Below are 24,811 nucleotides of genomic sequence, written 5' to 3' on the forward strand. Positions count from 1 at the left end.
GATCAAAGACCACAACTTTCAGTGTAGATTACATCTCAACATGAAGAAAACAAAAATCCTCACAACTTGACCAATAAGCAACATAATGATAAACAGAGAAAAGACTGAAGTTGTCAAAGATTTCATTTTACTTGGATCCATAATCATCACCCATGGAAGCTGCAGGCGAGAAATCAGAAGACACATTCCACTGGGCAAATCTGTTGCAAAAGACCTCTTTAAAGTATTTAAAAGCAAAGATATCACTTTAAGGACTAAGGTGCGCCTGACCCAAGCCATGATGTTTTCAATCATCTCATGTACATGTGAAAACTGGACAATGAATAAGGAAGACTAAAAAGGAATTGATGTCTTTGCATTATGGTGTCAGTGAAGAGTACTGAATACACATCGGACCACCAGAAGAATTAACAAATCTGTCTTGGAAGAAGTACAGCTGGAATGCTCCTAAGAAGCAAGGATGGCAAGACTTCATCTCACATACTTTGGACCTGTTGTCAGGAGGGACCAGTTCCTGAAGAAGCACATCATGTTTGGTAAAGTAGAGAGTCAGTGAGAAAGAGGAAGACCCTTAATGAGATGGATTGACACAGTGGCTGCAACAATGGGCTCAAGCATAACAACAATAGTGAGGATGACAATTTTTCATTTATTGTATGTAGGGTCGCTACAAGTCAGAACTGACTTGATGGCACCTAAGAATAACAACAATTGTTTAGAGTACACAGGCACTACCACTTGTCTGTCAGTTTGTCATACTGTGGTGGTTTGCATGTTGCTGTGATGCCGAACGCTAAGGCATCTGTATTTCAAATATAAGTGAGTCACCCATGGTGGACAAGTTTCAGTGGATCTTCCAGACTAAGACAGGCTAGGAAGAAGGACCTGGCAGTCTACTTCTGAAACAGATTGGCCAGCAAAAACCTTGTGGATAGCAGTGAAACATTGTCTGATGTAGTGCTGGAAGATGAGCTCCTCAGGTTGGAAAGCACTCAAAATATGACCGGCGAACAGCAGCCTCCCCAAAGTAGAGTCAAACTTAATGACGTGGATGGAGTCAGACTTTCAGGATCTTCATTTGCTTATGTGGCATAACTCAAAATGAAAAGAAACAAGCTGCAAACATCTGTTAATAATTGGAATGGGTAATGTACAAATTATGAATCAAGGAAACTGGAATTCATCAAAAATGAAATGGGATATGTAAAGATTGCTCTCCAAGGCATTAGTGAGTTGAAATGGACTGGAACTGGCCATTTTCAATTGGACGCTCACGCGGTCTCCTATGCTGGAAATGACAAACTGAAAAGGAATGGTGTCACATTCATTGTTATAAAAGAACATTTTAAGATCTATCCTGAAGTACAATGCTGTCAGTGACAGGATGAAATCCACACGCCTACAAGGAAGACCAGTTAATATGATTATTATCCAAATCTATACACCAACCATTAATGCCAAAGATGAGGTAATTGAAGACTTTTACCAACTTCTGCAGTCTGTAATTGATGAAACATGCAATCAAGATGCATTAATAATTACTGGCAATTCGAATGTGAAAGTTGGAAACAAAGAAGAAGGAACAGCAGTTGGAAAATATGGCCTTGGTGATGGAAACAATTCATTGCACTATAGAATTTTGCAAGACCAACAACTTATTCACTGGAAATACCTGTTTTCGACAACATAAATAATGACTATACACATAGACCTTGCTGGATGAAATACACAGGAATCAAATCAAATACATTTGTGAAAAGAGACTATGGAGAAACTCCATATCATCAGTCAAAACAAGGCCAGGGGCAAACTATAGAACAGACCATCAATTGCTCATATGCAAGTTCAAGTTCAAGCTGAAGAAAATTAAAATAAGTCCACAAGAGTAAAAGTATAACATTGAGTATATCCCACCTGAATTAAAAGACCATCTCAAGAATAGATTTGACACACCGAACACTAGTGACCAAGGACCAGATGGGCTCTGGGGTGACATCAAGGGCATCATACATGAAAAAAGCAAAAGGTCATTAAAAAGACAGGTGAGGAAGAAAAGACTAAAATAGATGTCAGAAAAGACTCTGAAAATTGCCCTTGAATGTAGCATAGCTAAAGTGAACAGAAAAAATGATGAAATAAAGGAGCTGAACAGAAGGTTTCTAAGGGTGGCTTGAGAAGACAAAGTATTATAGTGAGATGTGCAAAGACCTGGAGTTAGAAAACCAAAAAGGAAGAACTCTTTCAGCATTTCTCAAGCTGAAAGAACTGAAGAAAAAATTCAAGTCTCGAGTTGCAATAATAAAGGATTCTATGGGCAAAAAATTTAATAACACAGGAAGCGTCAAGAAAGATGAAAAGAATACAGACAGTGGTAGACAGCAGAACACACAGGGGGCACAGTTATGAAAGGTTCTTAGTCATAACCAAACACCTCACAGAATTGAATCACTCAACTTGAGGGGTTCGGACCATAGCCTTGGGTATCATACACGACAATTGGCATAACATAGTCTATAAAGACAATGTTCTACATGCTACCTTGGTGAGTAGTCACAGGAGTCTTAAAAGCTTATGAGTGAATCAATACCATTTACAGTAGCCCCTGAGAAGATAAAATACTTAGGAATAAGTCTTACCAGAGATATAAAAGACTTACGCAAAGAAAACTACAAAACTCTTCTGCAAGAAACCAAAAGAGACCTACATAAGTGGAAAAACATACCAAGACTTAACATTATAAAAATGTCTATTCTACCAAAAGCAATCTATAGATTTAATTCAATTCTGATCCAAATTCCAACGACATTCTTTAATGAGATGGAGAAATAAATCACCAACTTCATATGGAAGGGAAAGAGGCCCTGGATAAGTAAAGCGTTACTGAAAAAGAAGAACAAAGTGGGAGGACTTACTCTACCTAAACTTAGAACCTATTATACCTCCACAGTAGTCAAAAAAGCCTGATACTGGTACAACAACAGATACATAGACCAATGGAACAGAATTGAGAATCCAGACATAAATCCATCCACATATGAGCAGTTGATATTTGACAAAAGCCCCAAAACTGTTAAATGGGGGAAAAGACAGTCTTTTTAACAAATGGTGGTGGTGTAACTGGATATCCATCTGCAAAAAAATGAAACAAGACCCATAGCTCACTCCATGCACAAAAACTAACTTAAAATGGATCAAAGACCTAAATATAAAATCTCAAACGATAAAGATTATGGAAGAAAAAATAGGGACAACATTAGGAGCCCTAATACGTGGCATAAACAGTATACGAAACACTACTAACAATGCAGAAGAAAAACTAGATAACTGGGAGCTCCTAAAAATCAAACACCTATGCTCATCCAAAGACTTCATCAAAAGAGTAAAAAGATTACCTACAGACTGGGAAGAAGTTTTTTAGCTATGATATTTCCAATCAGCGCCTGATCTCTAAAATCTGCATGGTACTGCAAAAACTCAACTACAAAAAGACAAATAACCCAATTAAAAAATGGGCAAAAGATATGAACAGACACGTCACTAAAGAAGACATTCAGGTAGCTAACAGATACATGAGGAAATATTCACGATCGTTAGCCATTAGAGAAATGCAAATCAAAACTACAGTGAGATTTCATCTCACTCCAACAAGGCTGGCATTAATCCAAAAAACACAAAATAATAAATGTTGGAGAGGCTGTGGAGAGACTGGAGCACTTCTACACTGCTGGTGGGAATGTTAAATGGTACAACCACTTTGGAAATCGATTTGGTGTTTCTTTAAAAAGCTGGAAATAGAACTACCATATGATCTAGCAATCCCACTCCTTGGAATATATCCTAGTGAAATAAGAGCCTTTAAGTGAACAGATATATGCACACCCATGTTTATTGCAGCACTGTTTACAACAGCAAAAAGTTGGAAGCAACCAAGGTCCCCATCAATGGATGAATGGATAAATAAACTTGGCATATTCACACAATGGAATACTATGCATCGATTTAGAATAGTGATAAATCTCTGAAACATTTCATAACATGGAGGAACCTGGAAGGCATTATGCTAATTGAAATTAGTCAGTTGCAAAAGGACAAATATTGTATAAGACCACTACTATAAGAACTTGAGAAATAGTTTAAACAGAGAAGAAAATATTCTTTGATGGTTACAAGAGAGGGGAGGGAGGGAAGGTGGGAGAGGAGTATCCACTAATTAGATAGTAGATAAGAACTACTTTAGGTGACCGGAAAGACAACACAATACAGGTGAGGTCAGCACAACTGGACTAAACCAAAAGCAAAGAAGTTTCCTGAATAAACTGAATGCTTTGAAGGCCAGCATAGCAGGGGCAGGGGGTTGGGGACTATGGTTTCAGGGGACATCTAAGTCAATTGGCATAAGAAAATCTATTAAGAAAACATTCTGCATCCCACTTTGGATAATAGCGTCTGGGGTCTTAAACGCTAGAAAGTGGCCATCTAAGATGCATCAATTGGTCTCGACCCACCTGGATCAAAGGAGAATGAAGAACACCAAGGACACAAGGTGATTATGAGCCCAAGAGACAGAAAGGGCCACATGAACCAGAGACTACATCAGCCTAAGACCAGAAAAGAGCTACATGGTGCCCGGCTACAACCGATGACTGCCCTGACAGGGAACACAACAGAGAACCCCTGAGGGAGCAGGAGAGCAGTGGGATGCAGACCTCAAATTCTTGTAAAAAGACCAGACTTAATAGTCTGACTGAGACTAGAAGCACCCCGGTGGTCATGGCCCCCAGACCCTCTGTTGGCCCATGACAGGAACCATTCCCAAAGCCAACTCTTCAGACAGGGATTGGACTGGACAATGGGATGGAGAGGGATGCTAGTGAGGAGTGAGCTTCTTGGATCAGGTGAACACTTGAGACTATGTTGACATCTCCTGCCTGGAGGGGAGATGAGAGGGTAGGGGGGTTAGAAGCTGGTGAAATGGACATGAAAAGAGAGAGTGCAGGAAGGGAGAGCAGTTGGGAGTATGTAGCAAGGTGTATATAAGTTTTTGTGTGAGAGACTGACTTGATTTGTAAACCTTCACTTAAAGCACAATAAAAACTAAAAAAATTAAAACAAAACAAAACAGATGCAGCACTGGAGGTGCTCACTTGTCTATGCCAAGAAATTTGGAAGACAGCTACCTGGCCAACTGACTGGAAGAGATCCATATTTGTGCTGATTCCAAAGAAAGGTGATCCAACAGAATGAGGATATTATCAGATAATATTAATAACACATGCAAGTAAAATTTTGCTGAAGATAATTCAAAAACCATAGGCATAGAAGTTAGGATTTATAACATGTATTTTGTGGGGACATAATTCAATCCTCAACAGATGGCCATGAGGCTGTAAGTATGTACGCACAGAGACACTTGAAACCTTAGAACCGGACACGTGGGAAAAGCTGGACTAAAAATTACAGATTAAACCTGAAGAGAGGAAGAGAAAAAGAAATTGATTCTTGATAAAACTTTAGTCCCATATCCAATCTTCTCTGATCCCAGCTCCATCCCATTTCTAAATTCTGTTTAAGTGAATGTAATAGATTGGATGTGAAAATGATCCTTATTATTCCCCTCCTTTCACCTGTGCCCTATGCAGTGTTACTTTTCAGTTCCTTCCCTTAGAGGCAGCGTCTATTTCCCCACCCCTTGAATTTGGAATGGCTTGTGACTTGCTTTGGTCAACAGAATGAGGCAGAAGAGGCTGTGTGCCTTGAGTTTAGGTCTCAAAAGATTTTGATCAATTCAGTCTCTTGAAACCCTGCCACTGATAAAATAACAAACTTGTGCCAGCCTTGCTTGAGACTGAGGGATCATGTCGGGGAGAGCCCATTCATCCTGGCCAGCTGGCAGCCAACCTGACTGCTTACGTCAGACACGTAAACAAGCTTAGCCAAAATCATCTAAACTCAGTTCAGATTAGCATAACTGTCCATTGAATCTAGAGACATACAGAATCAATTAAATGTTTAGTATTATAATCCAAAAGAAAAAAAAAATCTTATGAGTGGCCATGAGAGCTATAACAATTGGTCTCTTCACATCTGGAGCAAAAAAGAGTGAAAAAAACCAAAGACTCAAGGAAACAATTAGTCTGAAGAACTAACGGACCACATGAACCACAGCCTCCACCAGCCTGAGGCCAGAAGAACTAAATGGTGTCCGGTTACTACTACCAATGGCTCTGACAGGGATCATGGTCGGAGGTCCTGGACAGAGTGGCAGAGAAATGTAGAACAAAATCCAAATTCATAAATAAGACCTAATTTACCTGTCTGAAAGAGCCTTGTAGAGCTGCTGAGACTATGGCCACTGAACCAAAAAGAATTGGTTGACTTTCAACCATTTCAGAAGGCAACATATGATCAAGAACCAATGGTACAGAAGGAAGAGGTCCAAGCTGCACTGACAAAATTAGAGAAAAATAAGGCTCGAGGAATTGATGGAATACCAATTGAGATGTTTCAACAAATGGATGAAACTCTAGAAGTGCTCACTTGTCTATGTCACAAAATATGGAAGATAACTACCTAGCCAACTGACTGGAAAAGATTAATATTTGTGTCCATTGTAAAGAAGGGTGATCCAATAGAATGTGTAAATTATCAAACAATATCATTAACATCACATGCAGGTAAAATTTTGCTGAAAATAATTCAAAAGTGGTTGCAGCAGTACATCCACAGGGATCTGCCAGAAACACAAGTTGGACTCAAAAAAGGATGTAGAAGGAGGAACATCAACGCTTATGTCAGATGAATCTTGGCTGAAAGCAGAGAATACCAGAAAGATGTTTATCTGTGTTTTATTGACTATGCAAAGGCATTTAACTGTGTGGATCATAACAAAATATGGATTAAATTGCAAAGAATGGGAATTCCAGAACACTTAATTATGCTCATGAGGAACCTATGCATAGACAAAGAGGCTGTCATTCCAACAGATCAATGGGCTACTGCATGGTATAAAATCAGAAAAGGTATGCATCAGGGTTGTATTCTTTCATCATACTTACTCAATATGTGTGCTAAGCAAATAACCTAAGAAGCTGAACTATGTGGAGGAGAATATGGAAACAGGATTGGAGGTAGTCTTATTAATAATCTATGATGTACAGATGATGCAACTTTACTTGCTGAAAGTGAAGAGGACTTGAAGCACTTACTGATGATGATCAGAGACTATAGTCTTCGGCATGGATTACATCTCAACATAAAGAAAACAAAACTCCTCACCACTGGACAAATAAACAACATCATGTTAAATGGAGGAAAGACTGAAGTTGTCAAGGATTTCATTTTACTTGGATCCACAACCAGTGTCCACGGAAGCAACAGTCAAGCAATCAAACAATGTATTGCATTGGCTAAATCTGCTGCAAAAGACCTCTCTAACATGTAAAAAGCAAAGATGTGACTTTAAGGAACAAGGTACACCTGATACGGTATTTTCAATTGCCTTTTATGCACGTGAAAGCTGGACAATGAATAAGGAAGATGGAAGAAGAATTGGTGCATTTGAATTATGGTGTTGACAAAGAATACTAATATACCATAGACTACCAAAAAAACATATGCATTTGTCCTGGAAGAAGTACAGCCAAAATGCTCCTTACAAGCCAGGATGGCAAGATTTTGTCTCACTTATTCTGGACATGTTATCAGGAGGTAGCAGTTCCTGTAGAAGGACATCATGCTTGATAAAGCAGAGGGTTAGAAAAAAAGATGAAGACTCTCAAGAAGATGGAACGACACAGTGACTGCAATAATGGGCTCAAACATAGCAACAATTGTGATGATGACGTGAGACTGGGCAACATTTTGTTCTGTTGTACACAGAATTTCTATGAGTCAGAACTGACTCAAGGTCACCTAACAACAACAATGCACAGAAGGTCTCACCTCAGTCTGGGAGAATTATTAGCTCTAGAGTGAATACTTTTCTAGTTCTACCTAACAAATTATAAAAGCAAGATACAAAAGCATCAAACTGTTTCCAACAAAGATTAAAAATATTTATAGGAAAAAAAGTGTCCAGAATCAAAGAAGGTAAAATTTACAATGTCTGCCATTTATTAAAAAATTACTAGGCATCTAAAGAAGCAAGAAAATTCAAACAATGGGGAGAAAAATCAATAAATTTTTAACTGGCTCAGAAATGGAAAAATATATTAGACTTATCAAATAAGGGAATTAAATCAATTAAAATGGCATTGCATATGTTCAAAAAGTTATGTAGAGACATGGAAAATATACAAAAAAAACAACAACCCATAAACAGTAATTAGTATAAAATGTATCAGCAAATATGAAAGGTCTCAAATCAATGACTTCAGCTTCCACCTTTAGGAAATAGAAAAAGAAGAGCAAGTTAAACCAAAATTAAATAGAAGAAGCAATAAAAATTAATGCAGAAATAAATAAAATAAAAAAAATAGGCACCATTAAAAAAAAAAAAGATGATTTTTTAAAATTGATTAACTTCTGACCAGATTGACGAAGGTAAAAATGAGAGAAGACACAAATTAACACAAGAGACAAAGTACACTAAGTATTTTAATTCTTCAAACTTATTTATGGAGATCTCCACCCATCTGTCAGTTTGTTGTACTTTGGGGGCTTGTGTGTTGCTGTCGGAATCGACTCGACGGCACTGGGTTTTGGGTGTTGCTGTGATGCTGTAAGCTATGCCGACGGTATTCAAATACCAGCAGGGTCACACATGGTGGACAGGTTTCAGCTGAGCTTCCTGACTAGGACAGACTAGCCAGAAGGACCTGGCGGTCTAATTCTGAAAAGAATTAGCCAGTGAAAACCTTATGAATAGCAACGGAACATTGACTGATACAGTGCCAGAAGATGAGCCCCTCAGGTTGGAAGGGAATCAAAAGATGACTGGGGAAGAGCTTCCTCCTCAAAGTAGAGACAACCTTAATGATGTGAATGGAGTCACGCTTTTGGGACTTTATTTCCTAAGGTGGTATGACTCAAAATGAGAAGAAACAGCTGCAAACATCTATTAGTAATAGGAACCTGGAATGTACAAAGTATGAATCTAGAAAAATTGGAAATCGTGAAAAATGAAGTGAAACGCATAAACATCAATATTCTAGGCATTAGTGAGCTGAAATGGACTAGTATTCATCATTTTGAATCAGACAATCATATGGTCTACTATGCTGGAAATTACAACTTGAAGAAGAATGGTGTTGCATTCATCATCAAAAAGAGCATTTCAAGATCTATCCTGAAGTACAATGCTGTCAGTGATAGGATAATATACATATACCTACAATTAAGACCTGTTAATATGACCATTATTCAAATTTATGGACCAACTACTAAGGCCAAAGATGAAGAAATTGAAGGTTTTTACCAACTTCAGCAGTCTGAAATTGATCGAACACACATTCAGGATGCACTGATAATTACTGGTGATTGGAATGTGAACTTTGGAAATGAAGAAGAAGGATGGGTAGTTGGAAAATAAGGCCTTGGTGATAGAAATGATGCTAGAGATCACATGATTGAATTATGCAAGACCAAGACTTCTTCTTTGCAAATACCTTTTTTTGATCAACATAAATGGAGACTATACGCATGGGTCTTGCCAGATGGAATACATAGGAATCAAATCGACTACATCCGTGGAAAGAGATGATAGAAAAACTCAGTATCAGTCAGAACAAGGCCAGGGGCTGACTGCAGATCAAACCGTCAATTACTCATATGCAACTTCAAGTTGAAACTGAAGAAAATTAGAACAAGTCTATAAGAGCTGAATTATGAACTTGAGTATATTCCACTTAGGGATTAAGGCATAATAAATAGAATTCTACACAATAACATACAGAACACACCACAAAAGGTCTTCACTGAAAAACTTCATGAGGATATTCTTTATGACAAATGAAATTGAACCAAAAAGGCTAAAGTGTGAAGCAAGAAACAGTTGTGATGGAATAAATCAGAAATCATGAACAGTAAATTGACAGAAGTAAAAACAGTGACTGTGAAATGGGGATGGGGACTGGTTTACAGATTAAAGGACAGGTAGAGTGCCATATTTGTACCCATACAAGACAAAGGTGATCCAAAGAATGCAGAAATTATCAAACAATATCATTGATATCACATGCCAAGTAAAATTTTGCTGAAGATAATTCAAAAATGGTTGCAACAGTACATTCATAGGGAACTGCCAGAAACACAAGCCAGGTTAAAAAGATGGTGTGGAATGAGGGATGTCATTGCTACATCAGGTGGGTCTTGGCTGAAAGCATAGAGTACCAGAAAGATGTTTGTCTGTGTTTTATTGACTATGCAAAGGCATTTGACTGTGTGGATCATAACAAATTATGGATAACATTGTGAAGAATGGGAATTCCAGAACACTGAATCGTGCTCATGCAGGACCTGTACGTAAACCAAGAGGCAATCTTTCAAATGGAATAAGGAGACACTGCATGGTTTAAAATCAGGCAAGACATGTGTCAACAAATAATCTGAGAAGCTGTACTATATGAAGAAGGAGGCATCAAGATTGGAGGAAGACTCATTCACAATCTCTGATATGCAAATGACACAAACTTCCTTGCTGAAAGTGAAGAAGGCTTGAAGTACTTACTGATGAACATCAAAGACCACAGCCTTCAGTATGGATTACACCTCAACATAAAGAAAACAAAAATCCTCATAACTGGACCAATAAGCAACATCATGATAAAGAGAAAATATTGAAGTTGTCAAGGTTTTCATTTTACGTGGATCCACAGTCAACAGCCATGGAAGCAGCAGTCAAGAAATCAAATGACACATTGCATTGGGCAAATCTGCTGCAAAAGGCCTCTTTAAAGTGTTAAAAAACAAAGATGTCACTTTGAAGACTAAGCTGTGATATTTTCAACTGACTTATATAGGAAAACTGAAGAATTGATGCATTTGAATTATGGTGCTGGTGAAGAATATTGAATATACCATGGACTGCTGGAAGAATGAACAAATTTGTCTTAGAAGGACAGTCAGAATGCTCCTTAGAAGTGAGGATGGTGAGGCTTAGCTCACGTATTTTGGCCGTGTTTTTTTTTATTAGAAGGGACCAGTAACTGGAGAAGGACATCATGTTTGGTAAAGTAGACGGTCAGTGAAAAAGAGGCAGACCCTCAATGAGATGGATTGACACAGTGGCTTCAACAATATAGCAAGATTGTGACGATGGCATAGGACCTGGCAGGGTGCTTCGTGTCACTATGAGTCAGAACGGACTTGATGGCGCTTAACAACAATAACAATTAGTTTCCTATTGCTGCTTTAACAAATTACTATAAATTTAGTTGATTAAAACAAAAAAATTATCTTAAAATTCTTGAGGTCAGAAATCTGAAATGGCTCTACCTGAAATGGCTATAGTGGGCTAAAAACGAGGTGTCAGAATGGCTGTGCTCCATCTGGTGGCTGTAGGGGAGAATTTTCTTGATTTTTGTTTGTTTTAGATACCTCCTGCACTCCCTGACTCATGCCATCCTTGCAGCAATCGCATCACTTACACCTCTGCTTCTGTTGCTCACGTAGCCTTTTCTCACTCTCCTGCCTCCCTTTCTCACTTATAATCACCTTTGTGATTATATTGGGTCCATCCAGATAAGCCAGGATAATATACCCATCTTAAAATCCTTAATTTAATTACATCCTGCAGTGCTCCTTTTGTCATGTAAGGTAACATATTCACAGGTTTTCGGGATTAGGATGTAGATAGCATTACCAAAAAAACCAAACCCATTGATGTCCGGTCAATTCTGACTCATAGTGACCCTATAGGTTAGAGTAGAATTGCCCCCAAAGGATTTACATGGAGCTGCTGGTGGATTCAAACTGCTGAGCTTTTGGTTAGCAGTCAAATGCTTAGCCACTGCACCACCAGGGCCCGGATATAGACAGCATTGGGTGACTATAGGTGGCACTAAAATTCCAAACCACAACATATAAAATAGAAGTAGCTGATCTGAGGTGAAATGTCTTACGTCCTTGTTTGTATTCTTTGGAAGGAGTATAGAGACATTGTTTAAATTTGAGTATTCTACATTCCTAAAGCTTATTATTATAGGAATCAGAATTTCACCATGTTTCAGTTAATTTTTGCTAGTAATTAAATGCCTTTAAATAGTTCATTAATATAAACAAAACCAAATGAGTCGGAATCGATATATAAACTAAAAAAAAAAGAGAGAAACAAACATGTTTCTGATGAGTCAATTCCAACTCAGAATGGCCCTATAGGACAGAGTAGAACTTCCCCATAGAGTTTCCAAGGAGCACCTGGTGGATACAAACTTCTGACCTTTTGGTTAGCCGGCGTAGCTCTTAACCACTTGGCTACCAGGGCTTCCTCATTAATATATAGGCATGTAATAAACATGAAGTGGTGTACAGAGGCAGAATATTCACTTTCTATTATTATTATTTTTTTTTAAATGCAGGAAGCCCAGAACCTTAGGCACAGTGGTTAAGAGCTTGGCTGCTAACCAAAAGTTTGGCAGTTTGAATCCACCAGCCGCTCCTTGAAAACTCTATGGGGCAGTTCTACTCTGTCTTACAGGGTCACTATTAGTTGGAATCTATTCAAGAGCAACAGGTTATGCAGCAGACCCAAGTTAATTTCTGGCCAATGCACCTTGTGCACTGCCACCACCCATAGGTCAGTGGAGGCCTCCTTGTTTCTTTAATTCTGAACAGGTCTCAGCAGAGCTTCCAGACTAAGACAGATAGGAAGAAGGGCCTGGTGATCTACTTACACAAATCAGTCAATGAAAAACCTATGGATCATAATGGTCCAATACCCAACTGATCATGGAAATGGTACAGGAACAGGCAGCACTTTGCTCCGCTGTGTATGTATTCGCCATGATTCAGGGGCCTACCTGACGTTAACTAAGAACGAAACAACAAATAAACTAAATGAAAATGCCTCATTTCAAAATTTATGGATTGCGCCTAAGCAGTGCTTGGAGGGAAATAATAGCATTAAGTGCTTCTGACTCTTCTTTATATAACAGCTTTATGTGAGTGATCCTTTGGGAGAAATCTAGGGGAAAAAAAACCTGAAGTAATACCATACAAGAAATGAATACTAAAGAAGACTAGAAATTAGAGAAAGGAATGAGGAGGATGAGGTCAGTAGGAAGCATGTAAGAAATTTTTTACCACCAAGAATTCTATTTCTTGTGCCATTCATGGCTTTTTCAATGGCAATAAAAGTCAAATTAACTTAAGGCAAAAAGTTAGATTTGTTAGCTTACACAAACAACAGAAATAATAATATGGCTTCTTTTTCCTACAGAATCATGTCTATTATTTGGGTAGCAGCACATTTGCCTATTTTTCCACCATCCCTGCCATATTAACAATGCTCTGACCAAATATAATGCAATTATATCTCTTAAAAACCAAATTTCATTCAAAGTGAAAGAAAACTCAGTGTCATATTTTTTCTATTATCTTCAGTTGTATCTCTGAGTTTTCTCCTGGATTTCATTTATCTTAATTATTTTTGGGTTTGACTCTTTTTAATACTGAAGCATATGGTCTAAATATTCAAAATTCAATGTACTTATAATTTGATAAGCAAACAAGAAAACCACCAGAAAAGCTCCCACTTAGAAAATAAGGAGACAAACATAAGGTGGACTATGGGTACATATACTGTAGAAACTGGACAGGGATATGAAAGATTTGTCTCCCTAAAACTGTAGTAAATTCCCTGATCTGCTAATTTGACTGAAGTATATTCTCATATCCTATTTATTTGATATTTCCCTTCTCCTCACTCCCATGCCCAGAGCTGAGAGGGGTAAGGAATTTCATTTTAGGAGTTGAACCACTGTAGACATCCACATTCTGTTGGTGTGAGTATGGAAATCCTGGTATACACTTAGAGTTGGAACTGTGAGAAGTCTTTATTTATAGACTTTAGATTTGTCTTGGGGAAAAAAGAAGAAAACAAAAACTCGTTTTAAACCGGAGCTAGTTGCCACTATATGTCTGTCAGTGTTTCTTACTGCCGTGGTTTGCATGTTGCTGTGATACTGGAAGCTGTGCCACCAGTATTTCAAACACCAGTAGGGTCACGCTTGGTGGACAGGTTTCAGCAGAGCTTCCAGGCTAAGACAGACTAGGAAGAAGGACCTGGAAGTATATTTCTGAAAAAACTGGTCAGTGAAAACGTTATGAATAGCATCAGGACATTGACTGACATAGTGCTGGAAGACGGGCCCCTCAGGTTTGGAGGCACTCAAAATACAACTGGGGAAGAGCTGCCTCCTCAAAGTAGAGTAGACCTTAATGACGTGGATGGAGTCAAGCTTTCAGAACCTTCATTTGCTGAGTTGGTGTGACTTAAAATGTGAAGAAACAAGCTGCAAACATCCATTAATAATCAGAATGTGGAATGTAGGAACTATGAATCTAAGAAAATTGGAAGTTGTCAGAAAAGAAATGGGACACATAAAGATGGATATCCTAGGCATTGTTGAGCTGAAATGGACTGGTATTGGTCATTTTGAATTAGACAGTCATATAGTCTAAATGACAAATTGAAGAGGAATATCCTTGTGTTCATCATCAAAAAGAACATTTACAGATCTGTCCTGAAGTGCAATGCTGTCAGTGATAACATCCACAAGCTTACAAGGAAGACCAGTTAATATGACTATTATTCAAATTTCCACACCAACCACTAATGCCAAAGATGAGGAAATTGAAGATTTTTACCAACTTCTGCACTCTGAAGTTGATGAAACATGGAATCAAGACGTATTGATAATTACTGGTGATTGGAATGTGAAAGCTGGAAACAAAGAAAAAGAATTGGTAATTGCAACATATGGCTGTGGCGATAGAAATGATGCTGGAGATCGCATGATAGAATTTTGCAAGACCAACAACCTATTCAGTGCAAATACTTTTTCAGCACCATAAAGGGTGACTATACACGTGGACCTCACTGGATGGAAAACACAGGAATCAAATCTATTACATTTGTGGAAAAAGAAGATAAAAAAAGCTCAATGTCATCTGTCTGAACAAGGCTGGGGGTCTATGCTGAACAGAGATCATCAACTGCTCATATGGAAGTTCAAGCTGAAGGTGAAGAAAATTAAAACAAGTTCACGAGAGACAGATATGACTTTGAGTATATCCCACCTGAATTTAAATACCATCTCAAGAATAGTTCTGATGCATTGAGTCTAACCAGTGAAGACCAGATGAGTTGTGGTATGAAGTCAAGTATATCATGCATGAAGAAAGCAATAGGTCATTAAAAAGACAGGAAAGAAAGAAAAGACCAAAATGGATGTCAGAAGAGATTCTGAAACTTTCTCTTGAGTGGAGAGTAGCTAAAGTGAATGGAAGAAATAATGAAGGAAACAAGCAGCAGGAGAGACCAAACAGCAGAGACCAGGCATTAGGAGACTGCACAGTGGGCTTTCTGGCCCACAAGAGAGAAAGCTGTTGCCTCTGGGCAGAGGACTGAGGGTCGGGTACAGAGGCTTGCCTTCGAGTACAGCTGGGGAGAGGCTACCCTGATGGAAGAAGTCTCTTGAGTGTTCCTGAGATTGAACTGTAAGTGTAACTTCCATAATAAATCCCAAAATTGTGAGTATGGTTGTGAGTTCTGTGTGGCCATTGAAATGAATTATTGAACACAGGAGAGAAATAATGTGCGGTTGGTGTCAGAATTGGTAAAGGTGGTGGATAGAGGAGGCATGTCTGACCCCTGCCTTATAGGAATCAGCCTTGGGCTGTTGATCTTGATTCTCCTTCCCCCTCTTGAGGGTGGAGGAGGTTAGACACTGCCCCCAAGCCGTTTCTGCATGGCTGAACAGAAGATTTCAAAGGGCAGCTTGAAAAGACAAAGTAAAATATTATAATGAAATGCTAAAAGACCTGTAATTAGAAAACCAAAGAGGAAGAACATGCTAGGCATTTCTCAAGCTGAAAGAACGGAAGAAAAAATTTGAATCTGAAGTTGCAATTTAAAGGATTCTGTGGGCAAAATATTGAACGACTCAGGAAACATCAAAAGCAGATGAAAGGAATACACAGTCGCTGTACCAAAAAGAATTGGTCAATGTTCAACCATTTCAGGAGGTAGCATATGATCAATAACTAATGGTACTGATGGAAGAGGTCAAGCTGCACTGAAGACATTGAATACACAGAGTCACTGTACCAAAAAGAATTGGTCGATGTTCAACCATTTCAGGAGGTAGCGTATGATCAATAACCAATGGTACTGATGGAAGAAGTCAAGCCGCACTGAAAAAAAAAAAAAATTTTTTTTTTTTTTTTTAAAACAAGGCTCCAGGAATCAATAGAATACCAATGAGATGTTTCAACAAATGTATGCAGTGCTGAGGTGTTCACTTGTCTATGCCAATAAATTTGGGAGACAGTTACCTGGCCAACTGACTGGAAGAGATTCATGCTTGTGCCCATTCCAAACAAACGTGATTCAACAGAATACAGAAATAACTGAATGATATCATTAATATCAGACACAAGTGAAATTTTCCTGAAGACCTTTCAAAAGTGGCTGCAGCAGTACATCCACAGAGAACTTCCAGAAGTTCAAGCTAGATTCAGAAGAGGATGTAGAACAAGTGATATGAATGCCGATGTCAGATGGATCTTGGCTGAAAGCAGAGAATACCAGAAAGAGGTTTACCTGTGTTTTATTGACTGTGCAAAGGTATTTGACTGTGTGGATCATAACAAATTATGGATAACATTGCATAACATCTAATCGTGCTCGTACGGAACCTGTACTCAGACCAAGAGGCAATTGTTTGACAAGAGCAAGGGGATACTGCCTGGTTTTAAATCAAGAAAGGAGTGTGTCAGGGTTGTATCTTTCACCATGTTTACTCAATCTGAATGCTGGGCAAACAATCTGAGAAGCTGGAATATATGAAGAAGAACAAGGGATCAGAATTGGTGGAAGACTTATTAACAACCTGCAATATGTGAATGACACAACCTTGGTTTCAGAAAGCAAAGAGGGCTTAAAGTACTTACGGATGAAGATCAAAGACCACTGCCTTCAATATGTATTGTATATCAACATAAGGTAAACAAAAATCCTCACGACTGGAGCAATAAACAATGACATGGTAAATGGAGAAAATATTGATGTTGTCAAAGATTTCATTTTACTTGGATCCACAATCAATGCCCATAGAAGCAGCAGTAAAGAAATCATATGACTTATTGCATTGGACCAATCTGCTGCAAAATGCCTCTTTAAAGAGTTAAGAAGTTAAGGCATCACTCTGAGGACTAAAATGTGCCTGACCGAAGCAGTGATATTTTCAAATGCCTCATATGCATGAGAAAGCTGAGCAATGAATAAGGAAGACTAGAGAAGAATTGATGCCTTTGAATTACGGTGTTGGCAAAGAATATTGAAAATACCAAGGATTGCCAGAAAAATGAACAAGTCTGTCTTGGAAGAAATACAGCCAGTGTGCTCCTTGGAAGAGAGGATTGGGAGACTTTTTCTCATGTACTTTGGACATGTTATCAGGAGGAACCAGTCTCTGGAGAACATTATACTTATTGAAGCAGAGGGTTATCGAAAAAGAAGCACACCCTTGACAAGATGTATTGACACAATGGCTACAACAATAGGTTCAAACATAGTAATTATTGTTAGGATGGTGTAGGACTAGGCAATGCTTCATTCTGTTGTACACAGGGTCTCTATGAATCAGAACCAGCTCAATGGCGACTAAAAACAACCGTTTGCCTGCTTGTTTCATCCTAGATGCCCTTTAGGAAATAACAAAGATTTGAAATCAAGTCTGGTTTTAACTTTGAATTTAGACTAGAATCTTGAAAATTCTGTCTCTTTCCACCTCCATAACCATGTGTTAATGGATTTTCTATACACTTTTTTGCTGAAACTAAAGGAAACAGTGAGATATGCCTATAAACCTGAACAATCTGTTCACTTACACTGCATCTCCATTACTAACACTTCTAAACAGGTACTTTGAAAAGATGTGGCCATCAGTGTGTTTATTTTTTCTAGCTCCTTGATCATCGCCTCTTCCCTTAATTTTACTGTAAATTTGATATTTAGGTACACGCAATTGGCAGAATACCTGATTGACTCTGTATGGTCTTGGCCATAGGCAGAATACTTGTCTTGCTATTTACTTTCTGCTAATACACAAACTAACTTCGATAGAATATTAACTCACTGAAGCTAACTTATTTGAAGGCCACAGGAAGCGGCCAAAAATAGCTTCGAAATATCAGACAGTTTTCTTCCGAGCCCTGCAAATTGCATATTTAAAAAACACATGGGCCAAGAAATAGCAGACAATAATTTAATCAGATGCATCACTACCAAATTTGAGGTGGGGCTTTGGGTAAATTTTACTGAAAAGTTATGTTTAGTTGACTTTGTAATTTCCTTCATCCAGGTAGCCCACGTCTTCAGTTACCTTTGCATTTGGTTGTATATACCAACTGGAAATCTTGAATGAATGCTGTACAATCTCCTCCATAGTCTGAGCACCTCACACATTATTCGATGTATATTGGTGTGCTCACCGCCAGTGGAAGTCCACCTAGTCAGTGGATGCTGCTTGTGTCTGCAGCGTCTGTGAGACTTGAAAAACATGGAATCAGGAACTGATGAAGCAGAGGAGGTGAAGATAGGGATGGTAGCAGTCAAGAGGAGAGAAACAGAGGACAAATGCTCTGGGAATAAATATAAAAGCATTCCTGCAGGGAATAAAGACATTCAGAAGACAAGGAGACAAATCTGTTTATAAAGGCACTTACTAGGGGGAATCGGCAGCAGTGGTTTTGTCAAGCTGATAGAATCAGAAATCCTGATATAATGGTTGTGAAAAATAAGGACTGACAGAATGTGAGGGTATACTCTGGCCTAGGAGATTTATTTTCACAGATATTCCTGGAGCATTTTCATACCAGGAAGATTATCATAACCACCAGAGAGCAATTAGGGGTCTTTTAGTTGTGGCTGCACACAGGTGACATACATTACAGTTTTTAAAAGAATTCTGTATTCTGTGTTATTTTACAAAAAACATCTCATAGAGAAACTGGGTGTTTCTCATTAATAATCCCCTTACTTAATAGATGCCTGAGCAGAAACCGGCGGCTTATAGTTGATTCTGCTTTCGTGTCAGCCTGGTAGAAAGTATGAAGGAAGAAATGAGTGTTTTAATTGACTATCTTTTGCAGGAAAAGCTGAAAAATTCTGAGTTAAGAATTTTTTCCTAGACCACGATATATAGCATGCACATCCATAATTGGCAGCCTAAGTATTTGATTATTTTGAGAGTTCAGCATAAATATCTTGTCAAAATAAAAAAGACATTGCAGTTTCTGCTACTAAAATAATCTGGTATATCACAGAACCAATTTACAGCAGTTTTACAAAGTAAACAGACTATTTTTAAGGAAGCGATGTGGCTTTGGCCTTCTCTCTGCCTCTACCTCAATATGACAGATTTGCTCTTCAACTTGATACCAAAAAACATGCTTTCTATTCTTGTAAAAAGCCATTTACTAACCTTTCATTTCACATCAAGGCTGTATGCTCTAATATCTAATCTTTAATTCAGTCTTTGCATTTGGCCAAACTACTCTTTATCCTTATTTATTCAGAAGGGATTTTTATTTTATTTTGTAAATAAAATAAAATATTACTATAATTTTTATAAGGATTATGTTTTTCATTTTCTAGATTTCCCATTGGTTCCTTGTCATATTCACCTGTACTTGATCCTTGGTTATTGAGACTTCTCATTTGTCTTATGGATTTTGTTTTTGTATACACTTATCTACTCTACTTCTTTGATGATTTTAGCTGTGCTTTTAAAACATTGTTAGATTGCTCTATTATTTCTATATCCTTGGGTGTAAATTCTTCCATTTTTCAGGTTTATTGAATGAATTAACTGCTGTTAGGTATCTTTATATACAGAATGAATGGGGCTTGAGAGCTCATCTCTTAAGGAAGTTTTTATTTTCTCTCATCCTTTTACTGCCCCTTCTTCTGTTCTGTAGTTCCATGATTATCTCAGCCAGAAAGATCCAGGTGTCAGAGGCAGGCCTTATATTAGCAGCAAAGACATTCACTTCATGAAGATATTACACTTATAATCCCTTTAGCATCATGGAGGCATCAATCTAGTTCTCAGGTTCACAATTAATGCTCCCCACCAAGAAAACCCTATGTCAGCAGTCAGTAGTTTTTCTATGTTCATTGATGAGAATGTAAGCAGTATCCTAATGCTTTGCTGGTCCCTACTGCTTGTTTTGGGGCCTTGTAGCCTTACTTTGTAAGTCACTGCTCAAATATGTAAGTTCTGTATTCTATTTCTGATACAGAGAGATTTTTATCCTGTGTTAGGATATAACATCTTTTCTAAATATTTTGTTTTTAGAGGAGATGATAGTGGTTACAAACTGCCTGCTATATTAATTAAAAAAAAAAAATTACTTGCCAGCCCTGTGATTCCGTAGATTCCATTCAACATGATTTTTAGCCATCATTTTTCTCTTAAGATCATTTCTTTTGACTAGAGAATTATCTCACTCAGAGTAATTATATTCAGCTAAATTTATCTATTTTCTGTGTCTTAAATTGTACTGCTTTCTGGTTGCCAAATATCGATTGGTTAAGATGGTAGGCTTTGAAATCAGATTAAGATTTGAGACCTGGCTGTTCCATTTATTTGTGGTGAGCCACTTGTCATGTCCCCTCATACATAAAGTGACAATGACAAGATTATCCATCTCATAGGGTTATGATAGTTGAAATGGATTAAATTGTGTCCCCCCAAAATAAGTATCAACTTGGGTAGGCCATGATTCCCAGTATTGTGTGGTTGTCCTCTATTTTATGATTGATGTAATTCTCCTACGTGCTGTAAATCCTAATCTCTGCCTGGGATTAATGAGGCAAGATTAGATTATGTTAAAGATGGTTAGGGTGGAATGTAACACACACAGGTCACATCCCTGATCCAGAGTTTCCCTGGCCTGTGGCCTGTATCTCCTTTTATCTTACAAGAGATAAGCAAGCAGAGAAACAGGAGGACCTCATACAACCAAGAAAGAAGCACTGGGAGCATAGTGTGTCCTTTGTAGAAGCAGAGAAGCTCCTAGTATAGGGGAAGATTGCTGACAAAGACCTTCCTTCAGAGCCAACAGAGAGAGAAAGGCTTCCGCTGGAGCTGACACCCTGAATTTGGACTTCTAGCCTACTAGACTGCGAGAAAATATATTTCTTTTTGTTAAAGCCATCCACTAGTGGTATTCCTGTTATAGCAGCACTAGATAACTAAGACAATAGTTAAATAACAAATTTATTGTACTTAACACAGTGCCTGGACGATAGCAGAGACTCAATAAAGGTTTTTTGTTGTTGTTGTTGTCAGTTCTAGTACTATTTTGTTATTGTTATTATTCTCAAGCTGGGAACAAAATATCATTCATTCCATCCAAATCATTTAATACACAATAGTATTTTTTTTTTTTTTTGTTAAGTCACAACAGGTTTACTCTGTCAAATATGTTGAATCACAAAATTACAACCACAGACTACCCAGGATGAAGAGGCTGTGCAGATTTTTTGTTTTGTTTGCATGGGGTTCCCTTGCCAAATAAGGGGCTAATCATGCAATAGCTTGAGTTTTTCTTAACATGATAAACAACAAGGATTACTAGAACTGGCAAGCATGTGTTCACTGTTTTAAAGAGACAGCTGAGTGGCACTACAAAAACAACAAAAAGTTCCATCATTTTAATCTGGCTGTATGCCCAAACCTCTAACCAGGAAATAATTTAGCTAAAAGAGCCAATTAAGTTAGTATAAAGCATTCCTTCCTCTGTAAAATATTTCTTTTTTTCCCTCAAATAAAAATTTAAAATAAAATGTCTTCGTTTTTGATAGCAGCTCCACCACCAGTCTCTAGTATCATATATCATTCAATGTAGCCATTGTGTCTAGTTTTGGAGATCTCATAGGGGTTGGACCAAAAACAATTCCAAGGTTTTCTGCATTCATGAGATGCTCCTTTTCATGAAGGGCCAGTCCTTTTAGGTATACATAAGATAGCAGAGAGTTTCACAGTGAGCAGATGGCATCAATTTCAGTGTTCACGAAGGGTTTCCAGTTGCCCATCGGGATTCACAATTTTCCCATCAAAAGCCATCTTGACACCTTTAATTAGGTCACTAAATCCTGATACTTGGTATAGTCCTTCAAGAATTAAGACCTCTGGATTCAATTTCCCTGATGCACATGTTTACCACCATGGGCAGCTTAATGATATGTGCTTTTATGAACATTTTAAGGTCATAGCTGGACACCTTTTGGCATGTTTCAAGTTTGGCTTACAGTCATTTGGGACCATCCTGGGACACTGCTTATGAACATTCAAACCAAAATCTGCACGTTTCACTCCCTGAGCAATGAGACCCCACGTGAAGTTGGCACAGTATTCGCACCAATGTTGCCCTCTGAATATATGTACCTGAAAGTAGTAATGAATGTGGTATTTTGAAAATCATGAGGCATTTCTTCTATTACGTAGGCTGAAGAAAACGTTCTGTCTGAGCAGGCTGAACCAATCCACCCAACCAGTTACCGTCAAGTTGCCTCTGACTTATGGTGACTACAAGTGTGTCAGAGTAGAACTGTGCTCTATAGGGTTTTCTTTCTTTCCTTTTTTATAATTTATTTTATTTTTTGTTGTTGTTGAGAATATATACCGTACAATATATACCAATTCAACAATTTCTATATGTACAATTCAGTGACACTGGTTACGTTCTTCGAGTTATGCAACCATTCTCACCCTCCTTTTCCAAGTTGTTCCTTCCTTAATATAAACTCACTACCCCCTGTTTCATACCTAATCTTTTGAGTTTTTGTTGTCAATTTGACCCCATATGGATAGAAACCTAAAGAACATGATGCTAAATGTAGGTACCGTTTACTAGTTAAGCTAATAGTATATATTGTTTGGTTTTAGGAAGAGTTCAGGGGATCTTTTTGGTTTAAATTTTAAAGATTATTTCAGGGCAATAGTTCCAGGAATTCCCCCATGCTCCATGGCTCCAGAAAGTCTGGAGACCATGAGAATGTGAAATTCTGTTCTTCTTTTTCCCGCTTTCAATCAGGATTCTTCTACAGATGTTTTATTAAAATGTTCAGTAATGGTAGCTGGGCACCATCAGTTCTTCTGGTTCTGTGACAAGGCAGGCAGTTGTTCATGGAGGCAATTAGCCATACATCCCATTTCCTCCTCCTATTATAGATTCTCCTTCTTCCTTTATTGCTCCCTGTGAATCGACATCCATTGTTGTACCTTGGATGACTGCTTCACAGGGTTTTCAATGGCTGAGTTTTTAGGAAGTAGATCATGAGGCCTTTCTTCCAGATGCCTCTGGGTAGACTCGAATGTCCAAGCTTTTAATTAGCAGCCAAGGAGTCACACATTTATCTCAGAAAGCAATCTTTAGGAAATTGCTATTTATACATTTCATTCCTGTATAGCTTTTGATGGTATCCTCAGCCATTTGGGGCTGATTATTATCATTTTGCCTAAAGTTTGCTTCTATTTTGTTGTTGGGAATATACATCAATTCAACACTTTGTACATGTACAATTTAGTGACATTGATTACATTCTTCAAGGTGTGCAAACATTCTCACTCTCCTTTTCTGAGTTGTTCGTCTCTTATTAACATAAACTATCTGCCCCCTAAGTTTCCTATCTAATCTTTCTGGTTGTTACTGTCAATTTAATCTATATAGATAGTTCTTAAAAGAGCATAATGTTCAAGGCAGGCCTGTTTTACTAGTTAAGCTATTGTTTGGTTTTAAGATGACTTCAGCAGCTACTCTTTTTTTTTTTTTTTTTTTTGGCATTGTTGTAAATATATCTATCACATATCTTTTGCCAATTTGACTTTTTACAGGTGTACAATTTATTGACAGAATTTACATAACCAGCTGTGCAACCCTACCCTTAATGAATGCAATTTTTCTATCATTGTTAACCCCTATTTTCTCCCTCCTTCCCTCTACTGGTAACCACTAATAAAGTTTGGTCTCTGCACATTTGCCTTTTTTAAAATCTTTTTATGTAAGTAAGGTCATAAAATATTTATCCTTTTGTGATTTGCTTATTTCGCTTACCATAATGTCTTCAAGATCCATCCATACTGTAGCATGTATCAAGACTTCATTTCTTCTACTGGCTAAGTGGTATTCTGCTGTATGTGTGTACCACATTTTGTTTATCCATTCATCTGTTGATGGGCATTTACGTTGTTTCCACCTTTTGGCTATTGTGAATACTGATGCAATGAACATTGGTATACAAGTTTCTTTTTGAGTCTCCGCTTTTAAGTCTTTTGAGTATGTACCTAGGAGGAGAATTGCTTGGTCATACAGTAACTCTGTTTTTATTTTTTTGAGGAATTGTCACCACATAGTTTTCCACAATGGCTGTAACATTTTTCATTCCCACTAGCAATGGATAAAGGTTCCAATTCCCCCACATCCTCACCAATATTAGTTATTTTCTGTTTTTTTTTAATCTTAGCCATCCTAATGGGAGTACAATTGTGTCTCATTTTTTTCTGATTTGTACCTCTCTGATGGCTAATGATGCTGAACATCTTTTCATGTGTTTGGTGGCTATTTGAATGTTCCCTTTGGT

General features: G+C 37.9%; 1 pseudogene; it reads right to left on the reverse strand.

Moving 5' to 3' along the window:
- Window positions 1–21,680: 21,680 nt before the first annotated feature.
- On the reverse strand, window positions 21,681–22,643 carry LOC104845491 (N-chimaerin-like; annotated as a pseudogene).
- Window positions 22,644–24,811: the final 2,168 nt, after the last annotated feature.

The sequence above is a fragment of the Loxodonta africana genome, chromosome 6, assembly GCF_030014295.1.
Source record: "Loxodonta africana isolate mLoxAfr1 chromosome 6, mLoxAfr1.hap2, whole genome shotgun sequence".
NCBI classification, from domain to species: Eukaryota; Metazoa; Chordata; class Mammalia; order Proboscidea; family Elephantidae; genus Loxodonta; species Loxodonta africana.